The following is a 23,028-nucleotide window of genomic DNA, read 5'->3' on the forward strand; positions in this document are numbered from 1 at the left end:
GGTCAATGTGTGCTATAGTTATAGCTATAGTTGCTGGGTCAATGTGTGCTATAGTTATAGCTGTAGTTGCTGGGTCAATGTGTGCTATAGTTAAAGCTGTAGTTGCTGGGTCAATGTGTGCTATAGTTATAGCTATAGTTGCTGGGTCAATGTGTGCTATAGTTATAGCTGTAGTTGCTGGGTCAATGTGTGCTATAGTTATAGCTATAGTTGCTGGGTCAATGTGTGCTATAGTTATAGCTGTAGTTGTTGGGTCAATGTGTGCTATAGTTATAGCTATAGTTGCTGGGTCAATGTGTGCTATAGTTATGGCTATAGTTGCTGGGTCAATGTGTGCTATAGTTATAGCTATAGTTGCTGGGTCAATGTGTGCTATAGATATAGCTATAGTTGCTGGGTCAATGTGTGCTATAGTTATAGCTATAGTTGCTGGGTCAATGTGTGCTATAGTTATAGCTATAGTTGCTGGGTCAATGTGTGCTATAGTTATAGCTGTAGTTGCTGGGTCAATGTGTGCTATAGTTATAGCTATAGTTGCTGGGTCAATGTGTGCTATAGTTATAGCTTTGGTTGCTGGGTCAATGTGTGCTATAGTTATAGCTATAGTTGCTGGGTCAATGTGTGCTATAGTTATAGCTGTAGTTGCTGGGTCAATGTGTGCTATAGTTATAGCTGTAGTTGCTGGGTCAATGTGTGCTATAGTTATAGCTGTAGTTGCTGGGTCAATGTGTGCTATAGTTATAGCTGTAGTTGCTGGGTCAATGTGTGCTATAGTTATAGCTGTAGTTGCTGGGTCAATGTGTGCTATAGTTATAGCTATAGTTGCTGGGTCAATGTGTGCTATAGTTATAGCTGTAGTTGCTGGGTCAATGTGTGCTATAGTTATAGCTATAGTTGCTGGGTCAATGTGTGCTATAGTTATAGCTATAGTTGCTGGGTCAATGTGTGCTATAGTTATAGCTATAGTTGCTGGGTCAATGTGTGCTATAGTTATAGCTGTAGTTGCTGGGTCAATGTGTGCTATAGTTATAGCTATAGTTGCTGGGTCAATGTGTGCTATAGTTATAGTTATAGTTGCTGGGTCAATGTGTGCTATAGTTATAGCTATAGTTGCTGGGTCAATGTGTGCTATAGTTATAGCTATAGTTGCTGGGTCAATGTGTGCTATAGTTATAGCTATAGTTGCTGGGTCAATGTGTGCTATAGTTATAGCTTTGGTTGCTGGGTCAATGTGTGCTATAGTTATAGCTGTAGTTGCTGGGTCAATGTGTGCTATAGTTATAGCTGTAGTTGCTGGGTCAATGTGTGCTATAGTTATAGCTATAGTTGCTGGGTCAATGTGTGCTATAGTTATAGCTGTAGTTGCTGGGTCAATGTGTGCTATAGTTATAGCTATAGTTGCTGGGTCAATGTGTGCTATAGTTATAGCTATAGTTGCTGGGTCAATGTGTGCTATAGTTATAGCTATAGTTGCTGGGTCAATGTGTGCTATAGTTATAGCTGTAGTTGCTGGGTCAATGTGTGCTATAGTTAAAGCTGTAGTTGCTGGGTCAATGTGTGCTATAGTTATAGCTATAGTTGCTGGGTCAATGTGTGCTATAGTTATAGCTATAGTTGCTGGGTCAATGTGTGCTATAGTTATAGCTATAGTTGCTGGGTCAATGTGTGCTATAGTTATAGCTATAGTTGCTGGGTCAATGTGTGCTATAGTTATAGCTGTAGTTGCTGGGTCAATGTGTGCTATAGTTATAGCTATAGTTGCTGGGTCAATGTGTGCTATAGTTATAGCTATAGTTGCTGGGTCAATGTGTGCTATAGTTATAGCTATAGTTGCTGGTTCAATGTGTGCTATAGTTATAGCTATAGTTGCTGGGTCAATGTGTGCTATAGTTATAGCTGTAGTTGCTGGGTCAATGTGTGCTATAGTTATAGCTATAGTTGCTGGTTCAATGTGTGCTATAGTTATAGCTATAGTTGCTGGGTCAATGTGTGCTATAGTTATAGCTGTAGTTGCTGGGTCAATGTGTGCTATAGTTATAGCTATAGTTGCTGGGTCAATGTGTGCTATAGTTATAGCTGTAGTTGCTGGGTCAATGTGTGCTATAGATATAGCTATAGTTGCTGGGTCAATGTGTGCTATAGTTATAGCTGTAGTTGCTGGGTCAATGTGTGCTATAGTTATAGCTATAGTTGCTGGGTCAATGTGTGCTATAGTTATAGCTGTAGTTGCTGGGTCAATGTGTGCTATAGTTATAGCTGTAGTTGCTGGGTCAATGTGTGCTATAGTTATAGCTGTAGTTGCTGGGTCAATGTGTGCTATAGTTATAGCTGTAGTTGCTGGGTCAATGTGTGCTATAGTTATAGCTGTAGTTGCTGGGTCAATGTGTGCTATAGTTATAGCTATAGTTGCTGGGTCAATGTGTGCTATAGTTATAGCTGTAGTTGCTGGGTCAATGTGTGCTATAGTTATAGCTATAGTTGCTGGGTCAATGTGTGCTATAGTTATAGCTATAGTTGCTGGGTCAATGTGTGCTATAGTTATAGCTATAGTTGCTGGGTCAATGTGTGCTATAGTTATAGCTGTAGTTGCTGGGTCAATGTGTGCTATAGTTATAGCTATAGTTGCTGGGTCAATGTGTGCTATAGTTATAGTTATAGTTGCTGGGTCAATGTGTGCTATAGTTATAGCTATAGTTGCTGGGTCAATGTGTGCTATAGTTATAGCTATAGTTGCTGGGTCAATGTGTGCTATAGTTATAGCTATAGTTGCTGGGTCAATGTGTGCTATAGTTATAGCTTTGGTTGCTGGGTCAATGTGTGCTATAGTTATAGCTGTAGTTGCTGGGTCAATGTGTGCTATAGTTATAGCTGTAGTTGCTGGGTCAATGTGTGCTATAGTTATAGCTATAGTTGCTGGGTCAATGTGTGCTATAGTTATAGCTGTAGTTGCTGGGTCAATGTGTGCTATAGTTATAGCTATAGTTGCTGGGTCAATGTGTGCTATAGTTATAGCTATAGTTGCTGGGTCAATGTGTGCTATAGTTATAGCTATAGTTGCTGGGTCAATGTGTGCTATAGTTATAGCTGTAGTTGCTGGGTCAATGTGTGCTATAGTTAAAGCTGTAGTTGCTGGGTCAATGTGTGCTATAGTTATAGCTATAGTTGCTGGGTCAATGTGTGCTATAGTTATAGCTATAGTTGCTGGGTCAATGTGTGCTATAGTTATAGCTATAGTTGCTGGGTCAATGTGTGCTATAGTTATAGCTATAGTTGCTGGGTCAATGTGTGCTATAGTTATAGCTGTAGTTGCTGGGTCAATGTGTGCTATAGTTATAGCTATAGTTGCTGGGTCAATGTGTGCTATAGTTATAGCTATAGTTGCTGGGTCAATGTGTGCTATAGTTATAGCTATAGTTGCTGGTTCAATGTGTGCTATAGTTATAGCTATAGTTGCTGGGTCAATGTGTGCTATAGTTATAGCTGTAGTTGCTGGGTCAATGTGTGCTATAGTTATAGCTATAGTTGCTGGTTCAATGTGTGCTATAGTTATAGCTATAGTTGCTGGGTCAATGTGTGCTATAGTTATAGCTGTAGTTGCTGGGTCAATGTGTGCTATAGTTATAGCTATAGTTGCTGGGTCAATGTGTGCTATAGTTATAGCTGTAGTTGCTGGGTCAATGTGTGCTATAGTTATAGCTATAGTTGCTGGGTCAATGTGTGCTATAGTTATAGCTATAGTTGCTGGGTCAATGTGTGCTATAGTTATAGCTGTAGTTGCTGGGTCAATGTGTGCTATAGGCAACAGTTTTCTCCTCGCTCAAGTGATCTTTGTACACACTAGCATTCCCCGTTTTTCACCCTTGGTGACATTGTGGTTTTGTTTAGCTCCACGCTTGCTAGCGTCCGCAATTTTGTATTTTTGTCCTGCGTTTAATCTATTAAAGAAAGCTTAATCTTACCTGTATGATGCTCCTGATTGTTTCCTGCGTTGGAGGGAACACGACAATCGCAGCCATGCGACATTTTTTTTTCATTGCTGGTTTTACAAGCAGAGGAGCATGTTTGGCAGCGCACACACACAGAGTACTTACAAGCAGACAGTGTGTAGACAGAAAAGGGAGAATGTTGGTGTAAAAAGTCCAGATAAGGTGAAGTTATAACCCTCAGGAAGAGCTGCTTTTGGCGTGGTGCTCTAAATGGAATATTCTTAGATCTCTGCTTTATTTGTTTGTGCACCACAAGTTGAAGTAACCTAGGGGAGCTTTTGTGACTTCCTGCTTCCTGTGACGTCACCATGGATGCCAAACCCTTTTCCACTCCCGTGTTCATCGCTCCACTCTGCTTTGACAGACCGCCATTGACGCGCCAGACCCAATGGAGGGAGGCGGCGTCTGGGAGGTGAGAGCCAGATATTGACTTTGTGCAGTTTCCCCACTGACTCTAGAAGCAGAAAAAAAGGTTTGTTTGGCTGTCAAGACCTGTTGTTGTGGCACGGCGTGATGTAACAGCAAGTCAGTCCCTGAAGGAAGTGGAAACAGCCCAGTTCCATCCAGCATGTCACCTTTCTGAGAAGACGTGCTTAGAAACATCCACATGGCTCTTTTTGACCCACAAAAACAAGTCGGCTGCGCTGCACAATTAGCGAGCTTCTCATTTGCATTTCCTGCTCTTTGGATGGTGAGCCTAAACTTTGGCTTTGGTTTTCCACACGCTAAATGAAAGCACGTCATATGAAATATTGTGTTAGCGTGCAGCTAATCATGGAATTAAAAGAGACGTATTGCCTCGGGTCAGCTCACGCAATCTTTTGCAACTCCCCTCAGAAAGTCCTTTTGACATTCTGAGGGGAAAAACCGTCCTTTTGGAGGGGAACTGCGCTTTTGGGCGGAATTTTGTCTTGCGTAAGACAAGAACACATTTTTCTTGTTTTTAATGCATTCTAAATCATAAATAAATGTTAGCAAAAATCAGCTAACAGCGGAGTCCTTGAGAGTCCCAAAAACAACACTGACCTGTTTATTTAGCCATGTTTGTATTCATTAGGACCTACAGTATTTTTATTTAGCCATGTTTGTATTCATTAGGACCTACAGTATTTTTATTTAGGCATGTTTGTATTCATTAGGACCTACAGTATTTTTATTTAGCCGTGTTTGTATTCATTAGGACCTACAGTATTTTTATTTAGCCATGTTTGTATTCATTAGGACCTACAGTATTTTTATTTAGCCATGTTTGTATTCATTAGGACCTACAGTATTTTTATTTAGCCATGTTTGTATTCATTAGGACCTACAGTATTTTTATTTAGGCATGTTTGTATTCATTAGGACCTACAGTATTTTTATTTAGCCATGTTTGTATTCATTAGGACCTACAGTATTTTTATTTAGCCGTGTTTGTATTCATTAGGACCTACAGTATTTTTATTTAGCCATGTTTGTATTCATTAGGACCTACAGTATGTTTATTTAGCCATGTTTGTATTCATTAGTACCTCCAGTATCTTTATTAGCCATGTTTGTATTCATTAGGACCTACAGTATTTTTATTTAGCCATGTTTGTATTCATTAGGACCTACAGTAAAAAATTGAGCGCGCTCCACCCTAACAAGGCCACCGGCCTTGATAATATTCCCTCCAGATTCCTCAGGGACTCTGCCTCCATCATTGCCCCGATCATCACACACATAATAAACCTCTCAATTTCACAAGGCCAAGTACCAAAAGATTTTAAGATAGCAAGAGTAACTCTCCTCTTTAAAAAAAGGAAGCAAATTAGAACCTGGTAACTACCGACCTGTTTCTATTCTCAGCTCCATTTCGAAAGTAATGTAAAAAATAGTTTATGAACAGGTCAATAGTTACCTTGCCACTAATAAACTCATGTACAAATTCCAATCCAGCTTCAGAACTAACCACTCCACTGACACATGCCTTCTCTATGTGACTTCAGAACTAACCACTCCACTGACACATGCCTTCTCTATCTGACTTCAGAACTAACCACTCCACTGACACATGCCTTCTCTATCTGACTTCAGAACTAACCACTCCACTGACACATGCCTTCTCTATGTGACTTCAGAACTAACCACTCCACTGACACATGCCTTCTCTATGTGACTTCAGAACTAACCACTCAACTGACACATGCCTTCTCTATCTGACTTCAGAACTAACCACTCCACTGACACATGCCTTCTCTATGTGACTTCAGAACTAACCACTCCACTGACACATGCCTTCTCTATCTGACTTCAGAACTAACCACTCCACTGACACATGCCTTCTCTATCTGACTTCAGAACTAACCACTCCACTGACACATGCCTTCTCTATCTGACTTCAGAACTAACCACTCCACTGACACATGCCTTCTCTATCTGACTTCAGAACTAACCACTCCACTGACACATGCCTTCTCTATGTGACTTCAGAACTAACCACTCCACTGACACATGCCTTCTCTATCTGACTTCAGAACTAACCACTCCACTGACACATGCCTTCTCTATGTGACTTCAGAACTAACCACTCCACTGACACATGCCTTTTCTATGTGACTTCAGAACTAACCACTCCACTGACACATGCCTTCTCTATCTGACTTCAGAACTAACCACTCCACTGACACATGCCTTCTCTATGTGACTTCAGAACTAACCACTCCACTGACACATGCCTTCTCTATGTGACTTCAGAACTAACCACTCCACTGACACATGCCTTCTCTATGTGACTTCAGAACTAACCACTCCACTGACACATGCCTTCTCTATCTGACTTCAGAACTAACCACTCCACTGACACATGCCTTCTCTATGTGACTTCAGAACTAACCACTCCACTGACACATGCCTTCTCTATCTGAGCGACCACGTCAAACATGAGGTGGACGCGGGCAAATACTGCGGCATGGTCATGCTGGACCTTCACAAGGTCTTTGACACCGTTAACCACGCTATACTGTTGGATAAGCTCAGAGCAATCGGATTTAACAAAACCTCATGGAGCTGGATGCAGTCTTACTTGGAGGGGAGGGAACAGGTGGTAGAGGTGAACGGCACCGTGTCCCCCCCCCCCCCTCTCGGTGAGCTGTGGAGTCCCCCAAGGCAGTATATTGGGGCCTTTGCTGTTCCTAATATACATAAACGACTTGTCATCAGCATGCGACTGTGAATTGTTGTTGTTTGCGGATGACTCTGCCTTGCTGGTATCAGACAAGGACAAGTCACAGGTGGAGAAAATCCTCAGTGCTGAACTCTGTAGAACTTGCACCTGGCTCGCTGACAACAAGCTATCCATACACTTGGGTAAAACTGAATCCATCCTGTTTGGGTCCCACATCAAACTTAAGAGAGTCAATCACTTCACCATAAAAGTGGGTGACATTGTTATCACCAGGAAAGATGAGGTCACCTACCTAAGTTCCATTCTAGAGGCTAATCTTTCCTGTGATAAAATGGCAACCAAGGTAATCAAAAAGGTCAACCAATGAACGAGATTTCTCTACAGAATCTCCTCTCTGGTCAACAAAAGCACCATGAGGATTCTGGCGGGAACTCTCGTTCAACCCTTTTTCCATTATGCATGCACCTCCTGGTACCCTAGCACCTCCAAAACCCTCAAATCTAAACTCCAAACATCCCAGAACAAGCTAGTCAGATTACTTCTAGACCTCCACCCCAGATCACACCTCACTCCTACCCACTTCTCCAAAGTGGGCTGGCTCAAGGTGGAGGACAGAGTAAAACAACTTGCACTGAGCCTGGTCTATAAAATCCACTACACCTCCCTGATACCGAAGTACATGTCAAACTACTTCCTTAACGTAAATGACCGCCATAACCACAACACCAGGGGGTGCTCCACTAACCACGTTAAACCCAGATTCCCATCTAACAAAGGTCTTAACTCATTCTCTTTCTATGCCACATCAATGTGGAATGCACTCCCAACAGGTGTAAAAGAAAGGGCATCTCTATCCTCCTTCAAAACCGCAATAAAAGTTCACCTCCAGGCAGCTACAACCCTAAACTAACACCCTCCCCGGATTGTTAATAATCAAACGGACGGCGTGGCGAAGTTGGTAGAGTGGCCGTGCCAGCAATCGGAGGGTTGCTGGTTACTGGGGTTCAATTCCCACCTTCTACCATCCTAGTCACGTCCGTTGTGTCCTTGGGCAAGACACTTCACCCTTGCTCCTGATGGCTGCTGGTTAGCGCCTTGCATGGCAGCTCCCGCCATCAGTGTGTGAATGTGTGTGTGAATGTGTGTGTGAATGTGTGTGTGAAAGTGTGTGTGAATGTGTGTGTGAATGTGTGTGTGAATGTGTGTGTGAATGTGTGTGTGAATGTGTGTGTGAATGTGTGTGAATGTGTGTGTGAATGTGTGTGTGAATGTGTGTGTGAATGTGTGTGTGAATGTGTGTGTGAATGTGTGTGAATGTGGAAATAGTGTCAGAGAGCTTTGAGTACCTTGAAGGTAGAAAAGCGCTATACAAGTATAACCCATTTATCATTTATTATTTATAAAATGTAAATAATCAAATGTAGATACTTTTTCTTATGCTTTCTGATCCCTCTCTCTCTCTCTCTCTCTCTCTCTCTCTCTCTCTCTCTCTCTCTCTCTCTCTCTCTCTCTCTCTCTCTCTCTCTCTCTCTCTCTCTCTCTCTCTCTCTGTCCACTACTTGCTGTACATATCCTACCAAGTCAGTCCTACACTGTTTCAATGTCCATTTCTCTGTTCTCAATTGTTGATGACTGAAGTGATGATAACAACCAAACCTAACCCCCCGCCCCCTCCACACCCCGGATTGTAAATAGTGTAAATAATTCAATGTATATACCCTGATGATTATCTTGTGTGATGACTGTATTATGATGATAGTATACATCTGATAGTATATATCTGTATCATGAATCAATTTAAGTGGACCCCGACTTAAACAAGTTGAAAAACTTATTGGGGTGTTACCATTTAGTGGTCAATTGTACGGAATATGTACTTCACTGTGCAACCTACTAATAAAAGTCTCAATCAATCAAAAACAATCAATCAGGTTTTGCCAACATTGGATTTGAATCATGTTATAAAAAACGGAGGCGAGGACACACAACTCACTTTTCCACCGCTGAATGTAATGCTTCATATTCATATTTGTGATAATTGTATTCATAATTATCTAGTCCACCATTTTGCCACATAATGCTGTCAAAAGGTGTTGCAGCAGCGGTCGAGGAGGATGTCGCATATACGGCTGCTACTGCCAGAAGCTCTCCCGGGTTTAAATAATAAATTGAGTGATCAAAACAAGAGTCAAAGTATTTTGTATTCTTTGTGGTATGCGGGCATGTTAACATTTAAAAGATTGCCCTGGATAGTAGAAGGTTGTGGACATAAAGCCAGAAGTTGGTCGACTTAGACATCCAACTTACACTCAGAGACACAAACAGGAAGATATAAACATCCCAGTGAGAGCAGACATTGTACAGCAAGTGATAATTGTATTATCTTGCCTTTCATCATGTCTGCCATGAGTAGTAATCTTGTTGTTGTTGAGGAAAAAAGTAATGCTTAAAATGATCAAAATATGTAAATATTTCATGTTATTATGAATGTTACTACATGACATATATACTTACATCATGTATATATTACATGTTATTATGAATGTTACTACATGACATATATACTTACATCATGTATATATTACATGTTATTATGAATGTTACTACATGACATATATACTTACATCATGTATATATTACATGTTATTATGAATGTTACTACATGACATATATACTTACATCATGTATATATGACATGTTATTATGAATGTTACTACATGACATATATACTTACATCATGTATATATTACATGTTATTATGAATGTTACTACATGACATATATATACTTACATCATGTATATATTACATGTTATTATGAATGTTACAACATGACATATATACTTACATCATGTATATATGACATGTTATTATGAATGTTACTACATGACATATATATACTTACATCATGTATATATTACATGTTATTATGAATGTTACTACATGACATATATACTTACATCATGTATATATTACATGTTATTATGGATGTTACAACATGACATATACTTACATCATGTATATATGACATGTTATTATGAATGTTACTACATGACATATATACTTACATCATGTATATGTTATTATGAATGTTACTACATGACATATATACTTACATCATGTATATATTACATGTTATTATGAATGTTACTACATGACATATATACTTACATCATGTATATATTACATGTTATTATGAATGTTACAACATGACATATACTTACATCATGTATATATGACATGTTATTATGAATGTTACTACATGACATATATACTTACATCATGTATATATTACATGTTATTATGAATGTTACTACATGACATATATATACTTACATCATGTATATATTACATGTTATTATGAATGTTACAACATGACATATATACTTACATCATGTATATATGACAGGTTATTATGAATGTTACTACATGACATATATATACTTACATCATGTATATATTACATGTTATTATGCATGTTACTACATGACATATATACTTACATCATGTATATATTACATGTTATTATGAATGTTACAACATGACATATATACTTACATCATGTATATATGACATGTTATTATGAATATTACTACATGACATATATATACTTACATCATGTATATATTACATGTTATTATGAATGTTACTACATGACATATATACTTACATCATGTATATATTACATGTTATTATGAATGTTACTACATGACATATATACTTACATCATGTATATATGACATGTTATTATGAATGTTACTACATGACATATATACTTACATCATGTATATATTACATGTTATTATGAATGTTACAAGATGACATATATACTTACATCATGTATATATGACATGTTATTATGAATGTTACTACATGACATATATACTTACATCATGTATATATTACATGTTATTATGAATGTTACTACATGACATATATACTTACATCTTGTATATATTACATGTTATTATGAATGTTACTACATGACATATATACTTACATCATGTATATATTACATGTTATTATGAATGTTACTACATGACATATATACTTACATCATGTATATGTTATTATGAATGTTACTACATGACATATATACTTACATCATGTATATATTACATGTTATTATGAATGTTACTACATGACATATATACTTACATCATGTATATATTACATGTTATTATGAATGTTACAACATGACATATATACTTACATCATGTATATGTTATTATGAATGTTACTACATGACACATATACTTACATCATGTATATATTACATGTTATTATGAATGTTACGACATGACATATATACTTACATCATGTATATATTACATGTTATTATGAATGTTACTAAATGACATATATACTTACATCATGTATATATGACATGTTATTATGAATGTTACTACATGACATATATACTTACATCATGTATATATTACATGTTATTATGAATGTTACTACATGACATATATACTTACATCATGTATATATTACATGTTATTATGAATGTTACTACATGACATATATACTTACTTACTGTGTATATAAAACCTTGATGGTGGTTTTTGGATGTTTTTTAGAGTGTTGTAAAAGCAGAATAGAGGAGCTACCATTGACTCCATTGTTAGCTGACTTTTGCTAGTGTTTATTTACAATTTATTAAAAAAGAAAAACATTGTCTAATATAAGCATTGTGAATGATAGACACAATTCCAAAATGCTAGTTAATCACAAAGGATACTAACATAATTTTGACTCTTGTTTGGATGTCTCAATTTATTATTAAAACGCAGGAGAGCATCTTGTTGCAGCAGCACACTGTTGGTCCCAGGAACACATAGTGACAGCAATAGCACTGTTGGTCCCAGGAACACATAGTGACAGCAATAGTACTGTTGGTCCCAGGAACACATAGTGACAGCAATAGCACTGTTGGTCCCAGGAACACATAGTGACAGCAATAGCACTGTTGGTCCCAGGAACACATAGTGACAGCAATAGCACTGTTGGTCCCAGGAACACATAGTGACAGCAATAGCACTGTTGGTCCCAGGAACACATAGTGACAGCAATAGCACTGTTGGTCCCAGGAACACATAGTGACAGCAATAGTACTGTTGGTCCCAGGAACACATAGTGACAGCAATAGCACTGTTGGTCCCAGGAACACATAGTGACAGCAATAGCACTGTTGGTCCCAGGAACACATAGTGACAGCAATAGTACTGTTGGTCCCAGGAACACATAGTGACAGCAATAGCACTGTTGGTCCCAGGAACACATAGTGACAGCAATAGCACTGTTGGTCCCAGGAACACATAGTGACAGCAATAGCACTGTTGGTCCCAGGAACACATAGTGACAGCAATAGCACTGTTGGTCCCAGGAACACATAGTGACAGCAATAGTACTGTTGGTCCCAGGAACACATAGTGACAGCAATAGCACTGTTGGTCCCAGGAACACATAGTGACAGCAATAGTACTGTTGGTCCCAGGAACACATAGTGACAGCAATAGCACTGTTGGTCCCAGGAACACATAGTGACAGCAATAGCACTGTTGGTCCCAGGAACACATAGTGACAGCAATAGCACTGTTGGTCCCAGGAACACATAGTGACAGCAATAGTACTGTTGGTCCCAGGAACACATAGTGACAGCAATAGCACTGTTGGTCCCAGGAACACATAGTGACACCAATAGCACTGTTGGTCCCAGGAACACATAGTGACAGCAATAGCACTGTTGGTCCCAGGAACACATAGTGACACCAATAGCACTGTTGGTCCCAGGAACACATAGTGACAGCAATAGCACTGTTGGTCCCAGGAACACATAGTGACAGCAATAGTACTGTTGGTCCCAGGAACACATAGTGACAGCAATAGTACTGTTGGTCCCAGGAACACATAGTGACAGCAATAGCACTGTTGGTCCCAGGAACACATAGTGACAGCAATAGCACTGTTGGTCCCAGGAACACATAGTGACAGCAATAGTACTGTTGGTCCCAGGAACACATAGTGACAGCAATAGCACTGTTGGTCCCAGGAACACATAGTGACAGAAATAGCACTGTTGGTCCCAGGAACACATAGTGACAGCAATAGTACTGTTGGTCCCAGGAACACATAGTGACAGCAATAGCACTGTTGGTCCCAGGAACACATAGTGACAGCAATAGTACTGTTGGTCCCAGGAACACATAGTGACAGCAATAGCACTGTTGGTCCCAGGAACACATAGTGACAGCAATAGTACTGTTGGTCCCAGGAACACATAGTGACAGCAATAGCACTGTTGGTCCCAGGAACACATAGTGACACCAATAGCACTGTTGGTCCCAGGAACACATAGTGACAGCAATAGCACTGTTGGTCCCAGGAACACATAGTGACAGCAATAGTACTGTTGGTCCCAGGAACACATAGTGACAGCAATAGTACTGTTGGTCCCAGGAACACATAGTGACAGCAATAGTACTGTTGGTCCCAGGAACACATAGTGACAGCAATAGCACTGTTGGTCCCAGGAACACATAGTGACAGAAATAGCACTGTTGGTCCCAGGAACACATAGTGACACCAATAGCACTGTTGGTCCCAGGAACACATAGTGACAGCAATAGCACTGTTGGTCCCAGGAACACATAGTGACAGCAATAGCACTGTTGGTCCCAGGAACACATAGTGACAGCAATAGCACTGTTGGTCCCAGGAACACATAGTGACAGCAATAGCACTGTTGGTCCCAGGAACACATAGTGACAGCAATAGCACTGTTGGTCCCAGGAACACATAGTGACAGCAATAGCACTGTTGGTCCCAGGAACACATAGTGACAGCAATAGAACTGTTGGTCCCAGGAACACATAGTGACAGCAATAGCACTGTTGGTCCCAGGAACACATAGTGACAGCAATAGCACTGTTGGTCCCAGGAACACATAGTGACAGCAATAGCACTGTTGGTCCCAGGAACACATAGTGACAGCAATAGCACTGTTGGTCCCAGGAACACATAGTGACAGCAATAGTACTGTTGGTCCCAGGAACACATAGTGACAGCAATAGCACTGTTGGTCCCAGGAACACATAGTGACAGCAATAGCACTGTTGGTCCCAGGAACACATAGTGACAGCAATAGTACTGTTGGTCCCAGGAACACATAGTGACAGCAATAGCACTGTTGGTCCCAGGAACACATAGTGACAGAAATAGCACTGTTGGTCCCAGGAACACATAGTGACAGCAATAGTACTGTTGGTCCCAGGAACACATAGTGACAGCAATAGCACTGTTGGTCCCAGGAACACATAGTGACAGCAATAGTACTGTTGGTCCCAGGAACACATAGTGACAGCAATAGCACTGTTGGTCCCAGGAACACATAGTGACACCAATAGCACTGTTGGTCCCAGGAACACATAGTGACAGCAATAGCACTGTTGGTCCCAGGAACACATAGTGACAGCAATAGCACTGTTGGTCCCAGGAACACATAGTGACAGCAATAGTACTGTTGGTCCCAGGAACACATAGTGACAGCAATAGCACTGTTGGTCCCAGGAACACATAGTGACAGCAATAGCACTGTTGGTCCCAGGAACACATAGTGACAGCAATAGCACTGTTGGTCCCAGGAACACATAGTGACAGCAATAGTACTGTTGGTCCCAGGAACACATAGTGACAGCAATAGTACTGTTGGTCCCAGGAACACATAGTGACAGCAATAGCACTGTTGGTCCCAGGAACACACAGTGACAGCAATAGCACTGTTGGTCCCAGGAACACATAGTGACAGCAATAGCACTGTTGGTCCCAGGAACACATAGTGACAGCAATAGCACTGTTGGTCCCAGGAACACATAGTGACAGCAATAGTACTGTTGGTCCCAGGAACACATAGTGACAGCAATAGTACTGTTGGTCCCAGGAACACATAGTGACAGCAATAGCACTGTTGGTCCCAGGAACACACAGTGACAGCAATAGCACTGTTGGTCCCAGGAACACATAGTGACAGCAATAGTACTGTTGGTCCCAGGAACACATAGTGACAGCAATAGCACTGTTGGTCCCAGGAACACATAGTGACAGAAATAGCACTGTTGGTCCCAGGAACACATAGTGACACCAATAGCACTGTTGGTCCCAGGAACACATAGTGACAGCAATAGCACTGTTGGTCCCAGGAACACATAGTGACAGCAATAGCACTGTTGGTCCCAGGAACACATAGTGACAGCAATAGCACTGTTGGTCCCAGGAACACATAGTGACAGCAATAGCACTGTTGGTCCCAGGAACACATAGTGACAGCAATAGCACTGTTGGTCCCAGGAACACATAGTGACAGCAATAGCACTGTTGGTCCCAGGAACACATAGTGACAGCAATAGAACTGTTGGTCCCAGGAACACATAGTGACAGCAATAGCACTGTTGGTCCCAGGAACACATAGTGACAGCAATAGCACTGTTGGTCCCAGGAACACATAGTGACAGCAATAGCACTGTTGGTCCCAGGAACACATAGTGACAGCAATAGCACTGTTGGTCCCAGGAACACATAGTGACAGCAATAGTACTGTTGGTCCCAGGAACACATAGTGACAGCAATAGCACTGTTGGTCCCAGGAACACATAGTGACAGCAATAGCACTGTTGGTCCCAGGAACACATAGTGACAGCAATAGTACTGTTGGTCCCAGGAACACATAGTGACAGCAATAGCACTGTTGGTCCCAGGAACACATAGTGACAGAAATAGCACTGTTGGTCCCAGGAACACATAGTGACAGCAATAGTACTGTTGGTCCCAGGAACACATAGTGACAGCAATAGCACTGTTGGTCCCAGGAACACATAGTGACAGCAATAGTACTGTTGGTCCCAGGAACACATAGTGACAGCAATAGCACTGTTGGTCCCAGGAACACATAGTGACACCAATAGCACTGTTGGTCCCAGGAACACATAGTGACAGCAATAGCACTGTTGGTCCCAGGAACACATAGTGACAGCAATAGCACTGTTGGTCCCAGGAACACATAGTGACAGCAATAGTACTGTTGGTCCCAGGAACACATAGTGACAGCAATAGCACTGTTGGTCCCAGGAACACATAGTGACAGCAATAGCACTGTTGGTCCCAGGAACACATAGTGACAGCAATAGCACTGTTGGTCCCAGGAACACATAGTGACAGCAATAGTACTGTTGGTCCCAGGAACACATAGTGACAGCAATAGTACTGTTGGTCCCAGGAACACATAGTGACAGCAATAGCACTGTTGGTCCCAGGAACACACAGTGACAGCAATAGCACTGTTGGTCCCAGGAACACATAGTGACAGCAATAGCACTGTTGGTCCCAGGAACACATAGTGACAGCAATAGCACTGTTGGTCCCAGGAACACATAGTGACAGCAATAGTACTGTTGGTCCCAGGAACACATAGTGACAGCAATAGTACTGTTGGTCCCAGGAACACATAGTGACAGCAATAGCACTGTTGGTCCCAGGAACACACAGTGACAGCAATAGCACTGTTGGTCCCAGGAACACATAGTGACAGCAATAGTACTGTTGGTCCCAGGAACACATAGTGACAGCAATAGCACTGTTGGTCCCAGGAACACATAGTGACAGAAATAGCACTGTTGGTCCCAGGAACACATAGTGACACCAATAGCACTGTTGGTCCCAGGAACACATAGTGACAGCAATAGCACTGTTGGTCCCAGGAACACATAGTGACAGCAATAGCACTGTTGGTCCCAGGAACACATAGTGACAGCAATAGCACTGTTGGTCCCAGGAACACATAGTGACAGCAATAGCACTGTTGGTCCCAGGAACACATAGTGACAGCAATAGCACTGTTGGTCCCAGGAACACATAGTGACAGCAATAGCACTGTTGGTCCCAGGAACACATAGTGACAGCAATAGAACTGTTGGTCCCAGGAACACATAGTGACAGCAATAGCACTGTTGGTCCCAGGAACACATAGTGACAGCAATAGCACTGTTGGTCCCAGGAACACATAGTGACAGCAATAGCACTGTTGGTCCCAGGAACACATAGTGACAGCAATAGCACTGTTGGTCCCAGGAACACATAGTGACAGCAATAGTACTGTTGGTCCCAGGAACACATAGTGACAGCAATAGCACTGTTGGTCCCAGGAACACATAGTGACAGCAATAGCACTGTTGGTCCCAGGAACACATAGTGACAGCAATAGTACTGTTGGTCCCAGGAACACATAGTGACAGCAATAGCACTGTTGGTCCCAGGAACACATAGTGACAGAAATAGCACTGTTGGTCCCAGGAACACATAGTGACAGCAATAGTACTGTTGGTCCCAGGAACACATAGTGACAGCAATAGCACTGTTGGTCCCAGGAACACATAGTGACAGCAATAGTACTGTTGGTCCCAGGAACACATAGTGACAGCAATAGCACTGTTGGTCCCAGGAACACATAGTGACACCAATAGCACTGTTGGTCCCAGGAACACATAGTGACAGCAATAGCACTGTTGGTCCCAGGAACACATAGTGACAGCAATAGCACTGTTGGTCCCAGGAACACATAGTGACAGCAATAGTACTGTTGGTCCCAGGAACACATAGTGACAGCAATAGCACTGTTGGTCCCAGGAACACATAGTGACAGCAATAGCACTGTTGGTCCCAGGAACACATAGTGACAGCAATAGCACTGTTGGTCCCAGGAACACATAGTGACAGCAATAGCACTGTTGGTCCCAGGAACACATAGTGACAGCAATAGTACTGTTGGTCCCAGGAACACATAGTGACAGCAATAGCACTGTTGGTCCCAGGAACACATAGTGACAGCAATAGGTGGCAAAATGGTGGCCTGCATACATTATGACAAACGTTAACATTAACATGACGCATTGGTGAAAAAGTGAATTTGATGTCATTGCCCAGATGATTTTTTTTACATTGTTAAAATCGTTGTTACACAGATGGAAATAAAGGGTAGGACTAAATAAGCTCTGCCTCTTCCTACTACTTTTCGGACATGTTAGAATGTGAAACCTGGTAACTTAAAAAAAAACAGTGCGGCTAATTTATGGATTTTTCTTCGATGACAGCCATAAAGCAAATAGATTGTATCCAACTCACGTAAAGACACTTCATTGGTGTGTTATTGTTTGTGCTATAGTGCCAACTGTCAGGCAAGTCCGCTCACTGCGGGTGCTGCTGGGTGAATGCCTACAAGTGCTTACTGCTGTTTAAAGCTTTGAACCGGAAGTAGACATAGTGTGAGGAACTCGCATGGCTGCAGTTTGTGTGTCCCCAAGATGCAAGAACCAGGAGGAGAATGTGCAGGTAAGATGATTTTAATTATCATCAACAGAGAAATGTAGCAGTCTTGCATACAACAGTTCCAAACATAGAAGTCTATCATCGAGCACTGAGGAGTGCTCCAGCGAAAACATAAATAGACCTATGCTGATTGGCAGCAGGTGTGGACCGGCTGCCAATCAACGGCAGGTGAGGAGAAAACAGTGCTCCGCGGAACAGGAAATTTAACAAAATAAGAGCACTGACCGGAAGTAATACAAAAACCAAGGAGACAAACAGAAATGAAGTGACCGATCGTCACACATAGCGTTCTGTCTTCTAGCCATCCATAGCGTTCTACTCGTATGGATTCTTCATTCATCGTTCCAAGCAACTTTTGTAAGTTTTACAATATAACTAAAACGATTCTTACTCACTAAAGCGTCCTGTGTGTGATGTCTGTAGGAGTGTTTTCATGCATATTTGTACGTGCTATCGTAATTTAATCAGGGTAGCGCCGTTAGCATTAGCTAATATGCTAACACGTTTACGAGAGTCTGTGTTAGTATTAATAACTTACAATGGCATTCTTTTTATATTGTTTCACTTTCACAAATTCCTCAGTAAATTCACTAAAATGTCAGCGTGGAGTTATTGAGTCTGTTTATCTGATTGGAGAGCTAGCTTGTGCAAGCTACTGGGTCCATGACCATGACTTCTGTTTTGTTTGATCAGCCGTTTTACTGCCGTGTTCACAGACACTGTCTGGAAACTATTAAGGTATGTAAATAAACATTTACTGAATATTTCTGGGTAAATAAGTAATTTCACAACATATACATCTGCCATTTATAGTCCGGTGCGACTAATATATAGAGAACTTGTAACGGTACTGTCATAACTGGGTTTTTGGGTTTTGCTTCTCCGGAAGGCAAAGGAAAATTGGCCCGTGCGAGGCGTGAATTTAAATACATGTTTATTTAACAATAAAAAAAGGAATAAACAAAAGGCGCTCACAGTGGAGGTAGAAAACTTGACTATACAAAACAAAAGACTTGCACGAGGGCGGAAATACAAAACTTGGGTAGAAACACAAAACTTGCACAAAGGCAGAAACTATGAACAATAAAACAAAAACACTAACTGTGGCATAAATCAACAAAACTTACTTGGCAAAGAACTGTGACATGACATGAAGTGGAGGGATCAAAAAGTGCGAGGACGCCAGGACCAACAACAGAAACAGACAGATTTAAATAGTGACATGATCAGTGAAAACAGGTGCGTGACAAGACAGGTGAATAGGTGCGTGACAAGACAGGTGAACAGGTGCGTGACAAGACAGGTGAACAGGTGCGTGACATGACAGGTGAACAGGTGCGTGACAAGACAGGTGAAGAGGTGCGTGACATGACAGGTGAACAGGTGCGTGACAAGACAGGTGAACAGGTGCGTGACAAGACAGGTGAACAGGTGCGTGACAAGACAGGTGAACAGGTGCGTGACATGACAGGTGAACAGGTGCGTGACAAGACAGGTGAACAGGTGCGTGACATGACAGGTGAACAGGTGCGTGACAAGACAGGTGAACAGGTGCGTGACATGACAGGTGAAAACTAATGGGTGACCATGGAAACCAAACCAAACAAGGAAGTGCAACCAGGAACTAAAAAGAGCCCAAAACAAAAACATGATTAACACAGACATGACAGGTACAGGGGAGAAGAAGACGACACGAGACAGGGAAGCAGTTTAGCCTTTGGCATATTTATTATCAAGACAATGTGACGTGTGTAATTAAACAGATGGCTTGGTGCACGACTATGTGATGTATCAAAATGGAGAGTGTTACCGGCAAGTGTTGAAGGTGCAAGTTGAGAAGAGTGCGGAAGTCCGAAGAGGGCGAGGCTGTCTTGGAAGTCCGTTGGCAGGCGAAAGGTTGAGGGGAGGAGAGAGGCGTCAGAGTCCGTGGGTAGGCGAGAGGTCGAGATTTGGGGAGTAGCAAGAGGGGAAACGAGACACACAGCTGGTATCCAGGACACACCACCATGAGCACGGAGGTGTGGCAACACAGAGAGCGAGGATGCACATAGAGATACGTGAAGGCTTACTGCAGGATACTATGTTCTGGCACTGGAATGCAGGACACACTGATCTCAATAGTGTGGAGCCTCCTCATCAGCGTCAGGTGTGTTGATTGATGATTGCCGAGCAGGGGCGTGGCCGCGGATGTAGAGGAAGGCACGTGGGCGTGTCCAGAGAAGAATGCGCAGCAACATGCGCTCAAGCCGTGACAGTGCTATTTATTTCTTCTAACATTTAGTGGGTGTGGCTTATATACTGGTGTGCTCTATAGTCCGGAAAATACTGTACTTTATTTTTTCTTACTGAACAATTTTTCAATTTTTCAAAATTGCATGTCTTTTAAACTTGAGAATGATCTGAGCATGTACAAAAACATTATTAAAACACAAAGATGTCCAAAGTGCGTTTTATTCAGCACGTGTGAGAAGGAGGTGTGCTCAAGCACAGAACCTGGCAAAGAATCCCGCCTCAGACCATAACTTCTGTTTTGTTTGATCAGCCGTTTTACTGCCGTGTTACAGACACCGTTTGGAAACAATTAAGGTATGTAAATAAACATTTACAGAATATTTCTGTGTGAATAACTCATCTGCGGCTTATAGTCCGGTGTGGCTAATATATGGATTTTGTTTAAATGGGTGCTCTATAATCCTGAAAATAGGGTAATTATCAAGAATTCATCATTAAATGATGGACCGTGCAGGGCAGCCAACATTTGCCAATCCTTTTAAGCAGTTTGGAATATTCCCAAACTGGCATCTGAAATGTGTGTTTGTGTGCATTTTAAGTGTTTTCTACACGACATAAGAGACAATGAATATTCCCATCATGCATTGCGGCCCTGGACTTGGTTAGACACAGTGCAGGGTCTGAAGTTAAAACAATATGTCACCTTGCTGTCGCCACGCTTCCTTTGACTGACATCACAAAGGAAGGCGGGTTCACAGGACACAGGAATATTTAGCATTGGATTATTAGCCCGAGCGCTTGATTGGCAAACAGACTGCCATGAGTTTATTGTGCGGGTGTCAGGGCCCCAAAGAACCTGAGTGCAGCGCGGGTCATCAGCATATAATTCAAGTTGTCAGCTTCTTGCAGAGCTGAGGCTTCCTATCACCACTTGGCTTTCCTTTTCCCAAACAGCCTTTTGTGTTGCTACTTTCACTATTAGGAGGCCTGTTGGAAAAGGAGAGCGTTCACACAACTGCGCTCATAATAGCAGAGACTGTGACGATTCTTCAGGTGTTGGAAGAATGACCATATCGCTCTTCCTAATTTCTTACGGAGGCCTCGGCCCGGGTGTGTTTGTGGCCAGATACACCCCCAATCTGGCCAGAAACACCCCCGATGTGGCCATATACACCCTCAATGTAGCCATATACACCCCCAATGTGACCAGATACACCCAATGTGACCAGATACACCCCCAATGTGACCAGATACACCCAATGTGGCCAGATACACACCCAATGTGGCCATATACACCCCCAATGTGACCAGATACACCCAATGTGGCCATATACACCCCCAATGTGACCAGATACACCCAATGTGACCAGATACACCCCCAATGTGACCAGATACACCCAATGTGGCCAGATACACACCCAATGTGGCCATATACACCCCCAATGTGACCAGATACACCCAATGTGACCAGATACACCCCCAATGTGACCAAATACATCCAATGTGACCAGATACATCCAATGTGGCCAGATACACCCCCAATGTGACCAGATACACCCAATGTGGCCATATACACCCCCAATCTGGCCAGAAACACCCCCGATGTGGCCATATACACCCTCAATGTAGCCATATACACCCCCAATGTGACCAGATACACCCAATGTGACCAGATACACCCCCAATGTGACCAGATACACCCAATGTGGCCAGATACACACCCAATGTGGCCATATACACCCCCAATGTGACCAGATACACCCAATGTGGCCATATACACCCCCAATGTGACCAAATACATCCAATGTGACCAGATACATCCAATGTGGCCAGATACACCCCCAATGTGACCAGATACACCCAATGTGGCCATATACACCCCCAATGTGACCAAATACATCCAATGTGACCAGATACATCCAATGTGACCAGATACACCCAATGTGGCCAGATACACCCCCAATGTGACCAGATACATCCAATGTGGCCAGATACACCCCCAATGTGACCAGATACACCCAATGTGGCCAGATACACCCAATGTGGCCATATACACCCCCAATGTGACCAGATACATCCAATGTGGCCATATACACCCCCAATGTGACCAAATACATCCAATGTGACCAGATACACCCAATGTGGCCAGATACACCCCCAATGTGACCAGATACACCCAATGTGGCCAGATACACTCAATGTGGCCATATACACACCCAATGTGACCAGATACACCCAATGTGGCCAGATACATCCCCAATGTGACCAGATACATCCAATGTGGC

The sequence above is a fragment of the Entelurus aequoreus genome, linkage group LG19 (genome assembly GCF_033978785.1).
Source record: "Entelurus aequoreus isolate RoL-2023_Sb linkage group LG19, RoL_Eaeq_v1.1, whole genome shotgun sequence".
Taxonomy (NCBI): Eukaryota; Metazoa; Chordata; class Actinopteri; order Syngnathiformes; family Syngnathidae; genus Entelurus; species Entelurus aequoreus.